The sequence below is a fragment of the Cryptomeria japonica genome, chromosome 5 (assembly GCF_030272615.1).
Source record: "Cryptomeria japonica chromosome 5, Sugi_1.0, whole genome shotgun sequence".
NCBI classification, from domain to species: Eukaryota; Viridiplantae; Streptophyta; class Pinopsida; order Cupressales; family Cupressaceae; genus Cryptomeria; species Cryptomeria japonica.
This window is the reverse complement of record NC_081409.1, coordinates 688,187,649-688,194,013: the sequence shown is the minus strand read 5'-3', so window position 1 is coordinate 688,194,013 and position 6,365 is coordinate 688,187,649.

Sequence of the window (6,365 nt, the reverse complement as noted above, 5' to 3'; positions counted from 1 at the left end):
CACCTTAATCATGCCCTTTGGGCATATCGTACTAGCATCTATACCCCTACTGGTGCAATTCCATATTCACTTGTATAAGGCACCAAAGTAGTCTTGTTGATAGAGGCCGAACTCCCATCTTTGTGTGTCTCACTCAAACATCTAGTCACTAATGAAGATTATTGGGTGGCATGCCTCACCCAATTGGACCTGTTAGATGAAAAGCGATAATAATATTATGATCACATTTTAGACTATCAAAATTCTCTCAAGAGGCATTATGAAAGGAATATGTGATCTGATCAATTCCAAGTTGTGACCTAGTCCTTAAGGAGAACCAAAAAGCACAAAATGATCATGAAACCAAAGGAAAGTTTGACCCTAATTGGCTAGGGCCCTATGTTATCACAACAAAATATGGTTCAGTGGCATATCAGTTGTCTATTCCAAAAGGAGAACCTTTGAGTGATCCTCTCAACATCATCCATTTGCAGATATTCTATGATTTATTCTTGTGTTGTACCCCACTATTCAAAAATTAAAAAAAAAAAAATACAAAAAATACAAAAAGGAGGCATAATAAAATCCATCCAATGGTGAAAACTTGGTAAACAGACACCTTGGATGAGTACATGTGGTGAAAACTTCGTAAACAAGTGTCGTATGTAAGAGGACCTTGTCATTATCATTCATATTTGCCTTCATTTCTTTACGGTCACACATTGCACCACCCCATGTCACTTGCTTGTTCTTTGCATCTTCGCCTGCATCACATCCTGGCAATCATTATCCATTATCCAAGTGTTCCATTTTCACTAGGCATTGGAAAAGAATTCTCTATATTCCACTTTCTGAGCTTTGTATCTTTCCATCCCAATTCCTAAGCCTATCATGTGTTTGGTTCCTAGCTTGGTTTGTGCATGTAAATTTGGTCTTTTATATATATCCTTGGTCAATCATCCAGCTTTTCTTAGGTTTGTTTGTATATGTCTTTCTCTAGGTCTTTTCCTTTGCATCTGTTGTTCATGTGTCATTAAGACTATGTTCATATCTAGTTGGTGCCTCAATAATGATCTACTAGTCTCTTATAATTGTCGAGTGTCTCACTTGTCTCGCCTTATGGGAATCCTAGTTTAGTATCAATCAGCACTCTTCGCAAGATGTATCCTTCCTCATATTAGATCAATCAATCCCACCCATCAACCCTTCCTATGAAAAAAGTACTTGATATTTTGATTTCTCCTTTGGTGCTTTTGGATCTTTGTTTATTTCTCTTGAGATTCCTACCTTTACCTCCTCATGGTCACCATGATCCTTCATATTATCTTGTGCTATCAATGGTGAAACTAGGGGCATGGTCCTGATTTCCTTGTTTGCACATGTTTTCTTGGTGTGTCCCATGTTGTTCCCTCATGTGATCTCTTCTATCACATGTTACACTAGTGCATGCCTTCTACTTGTGGTTTTTATAGTATCATTTCCCTCAAGGTTCGTTGTAACTTTGTGCAATGCTAGACTAAAATTTTTTTTTTTAAGTCAGTCCTATGCATTGGCCATAAAATTACCTTGGTTCCTCATACCCTGGTGCCTCATAGACAATGATAAATTAAAATAAGTGCTCATTACATGGCAGCTCCTTTTCATGGTGCTCCTACTCAAGATTGTTTGGTATTTCCCCCTCATTCCATTTCATTTTAATCCCTTTTCTTTTTTCCTTATCCTTTTCTGGTTCCTAGTCCTTGTCGGTTAGGAATGTACACATTTGGCCCCCAATCTTGGTTCGATTGTGGGTGGCTTATTGAGTTCATCCATTATCATTTTATGAGTCTTGTCTTTTAGGTTCATTGCATATCATTTATCATTTAGTTTGCATTCATTTTCATTTTCATTCATTATCCTCTTATGAGCCTTATCTTTTAGATTCATTGCACATCATTTAACATTCAGTTTGCATTCATTTTCATTTTCATTCATTATCATCTTATGATCCTTATCTTTAGGTTCATTTCATATCATTTATCATTTTGTTTGCATTCATTTTCATATTCATTCATTATCATTTATGAGTCTTATCTTTTAGGTTCATTACATTTCCATTTATCATTTAGTTTTCATCTAATTTGCATTCATTTTCCATTACATTCATCCATGACATGCATATCATACATAATAACATCAAGTCATACATTTTATAACATTACATATACATATCATACATCCAAGATTGGGCATCATAGACTATCCATAACATCATATCAAATCACAATCATATCATATGTCATCCATATGCTCACATCCTACATAGTATCTTGCATCACATCCTACATCACATGGGTTAGATTATACATCACATCACATAGCTCTAATGTCAAATCCTATCTACACAACATACAATCATCATCACATGGGCATAATCATCATGTATCACAAACTATCATCATAAACATACATAATCATCAGCATATAAATATCAATAACCATAGCATCATAGTAACATAACATATAGGCAGCCATCAAATCTCTCTCATTAATAAATATTTAAAAAAGTCCAAAAAATATTCAATGTACATGAGTCTCAATAATAATACACATAATACATCATTATAAAGATACATTCAACATCTATATATTGATCTCAAAAAGTCTCCCATTGTCTAGCCACGACTATGGGGTTTCAACTAACCCCTCACTTGTCCCCGTTGGTTCCTGTGATCCTAGGAATCTCCCCTCTGTCCACCTGTATGTGATGATCTCTTCTCTCTATCCTATCCATCCTTCCCATTTGTGCCATATTAGACTGGCACTCCCTCTCACTGCATGGACACCAATGTCACTAGCTCCCTCCTCTATCTTGCTAGTACCTACAAAGGTCCCATCACTAATCTTTCATAGCTATGAAAGGAGCTACTCCTCTTTGATCTCCTACTCTCCCCACTTTGAGTATTGTTTCATGGGGATCCCCTAATACGTGAGGTCGATCAAGAGGGGGTTCTCATGAATTGAGGTGGCTCATAAGTTTGTCTCTATCTTGTTGGTATTATAGCCTCATAAACAGTCCTATAGAACATGGCCTCACCCATCAAGGTCATGACCTGCTGCTACAACTACTAAATCTATACTCCCTATTGTTGTACCACTGATGCTAGCACACCCTCACTCACTCCACCTCCACCTCCCCTTTGCACCTCATCTCTATCCCTTCTATCCTCATCTCTCTCATTCCTAGCCTCATCTCTCTCCTTTCATAGTCTCACCATCTCCTCCACCCCTGCTATAAAGCCACCTCCGGTGCATCTAATGAAACCTATGACATCTCTCTCTCACTCCTCAAACTCTTAATATCCCTTGATAATCTCTCTAACTATCCTCATAGCATAACTCTCTTTGTTGTCATCTGATCTACCTCCCTCCATGTTGCATCACTCTCCTATAGATCCATATCCCTCTCCACCACCGTCATGTCATATATCCCATGTAACCATCATAGTATTACATTCAACTCCTTCTCTATCTTACTCTACATCGCCCCCTCTGCAGAGTTCTCCCCCTACCAGCATGATCAATCTAACTTCTCGATCAGCTACTCAATATGTCTCTATTGGTGCTTAATATCCCAAGCATGTTGCTCTTCTATCTCCCCCACCTCTACCCATTGTCGCCCCCTATTCCTCCTAGGTGATATGGGGATAGGCACTAGCGTTGCCTTCCCCTATCTCCTCGACCTCTACTCCTATGCCTAGAGCTCATCTACATCCATCTCCTCCCCTCTCCTCATCTCTCCTCTCCTCCCTCCTCTCCCTCTAGCTCCACCTCAACCTCATCCACAGGCTCAATCCTTTCCCCTTATCTCCCTGCGACTATCCTCAAAAATCATCCTCTTCTCCCTCCTCTCCCCCAACCTCCTATAGACACCCTCCTCCTCACATTAATATCTAGTAGACCTGATGCTCCCTGTAATGCCCCGCCAGGAAACCCCGAAGGGATTAAACTAAAACACAAGAATAGAGTGCAACAAAAAAAAAAATTAAAGTTAAACACAATATTAAGATACAACAAGATATCCAAGCTCCAATTACATAGCGGAAGACATCAACTAACACCTAAAGAGTTTCCCAATGTGATTACTTAATTACACAATTAACTTAACTCACGCTAACCAATCCACTAAGTCGATTGTCTTAATAACTAGATAATTCTTAAACAAGGATAATTTCTTTCAGTAAGACAAAATATAGATCACAAGACAAAGTTTATCCATTAAAATTTATTCATACCTTACGTTCATACTTTTTATTAAAATTTGAATCATGCATCCAATTTAATAACACACTTGAATTTCACCATAAACCAACGAGATCTTTCCATGCATACTTAATTTCCTTAACAATAACTAAATACATTCCGATATTCTAATCTACACTCTTTCATGATCCAATTTACCGCATTTAAAAGACGACTGCATACATGCATTTACAATTAATTTCATCTAATCCACTTACACATTCTATCAAAATGCCATCCATACATGCTAACACTAAAACATGAAACCTAAGAACAAAAGCAACACATAACACCAAAATGATCTCGGAGTTCACCCCTACAGGGCTACATCTCCGGGTCTGCTCAACAGCAAGACCCCTATGATAATTAAATAAGTTAAGGGTACATAAGTTTCATATCATTGACATTCCTGCCATCAAGGCGAATCATACCAACAAACAACCGACCACATCAGTCAATAATTACATAAATGATCCCTACAAAGAAATGGATCCAACTGAACATATCAAAAGCTAATACAAGGTCCATTGCCCGACAGTACTCTAACTAGAGACCTGACCCGCTATGGCCAACCACAAATCACCACTTGACACCTGCACAAAGGACAAGACTAGTTAAAACACCATCACAAGGCAACAACCAAACTAGAAACCGAAGAAATAAACAGGTACCCCAAATCAACCAAACAACAGGGTCCAAACAAACATATCAAGGCCTTGCCATTACTTTAAACAAAATAGAATACAAAAATTAAACTTGCATAGGCAATAACCAAAAAATGACAATCTTCTTTCCTATTGGTTTAAACAATAAAAGTCAATCAAGTTTTCTAAATGATCTAAGTTTTTAAAATACATTAACAGAAAAATCACCATAACGAGGAGAATACAATACCACAATTGCAATAGTCCATTTGTCTATGTCTCAATACAAAGGAAAAATATAAACTAACCATTTATATTACGAAATAAAAATCTCATTAACTTATCAATTTTCCAAACAATACATTATTAAATTTTCAATAATTCCAATAGCATATCGTATAATATATTGTTGAATAAAATATTATTTAAAAATTATCAATTTAATAAATATATTTCATTTCAACAATTTTCCAAATAAAATAATATTTTATCTTTTTCCCAAAAAGATACTTCCTCAATAAAACAGATACCAAAATTAAATATTAATTATTATATATTTATTTATCCCCAAAAATATAAATAATTAATAATTTAATAATACACAATATTAATGAATTAAGTATTAATATATATATATATATAATTATGATTAACATATATTTAAAATATATATTAATTATTAATTAATAATTAACATATAATAATCAAATATATTAATTAATATTTAATAAAATAATTAAACATTTTAAAACCCACTTTAAATTTAATATGTTATAATATATTTTTTTATTATTATTATTATTTATTTATTTATTTATTTAATTATTATTATTTTTTATTTTAAACATGTAAATAATTTCCAAATTCATTAAAACCCCTTTGACAGAATTTACATAGAAATAAAATTCATTTATAGAATTTTATTTCAATTACTTTTTTCTTTAAACTAGATAAACCAATAAATTTAATTCACAATTAAATTTATTTCTAAAGAAATCAACTAATTTCACAGAGATTTATTTAAAGGATTATCAGAACAAATCAACAACAGAGAATAATTTTTTTCACAATAATTTCCCTAATTTTCTCAAAATTAAATTACTCCCATTAACTAGAAAATTAATATCAGGGAAGAATTTTAAATCAAAACCTGAATTAACCATAAGAGGGTTTTGGATCTGACAAATAATTTACACACACACCATTCAGAGAAAAATAGAATTATTTTCTTAAAAACCAACAAATCAAAGAAGCCACCCAACCTGGTATAGCTTTCCTGGAAGAAATCTGTAGAAGAGCCCTAATCTTTTCAATAAGCTTCCAATAAATTTCTTCACCTAAATTCCTGACTTGTTTCTTGTGTATCTAAAATAAAGACCTATTCCCTATTTAAACTAAACTTCTAGGTTCAATAGCTTTTTCTCAAAAACCTAAATTTAGAATAAAAGTAATTTTATTTTA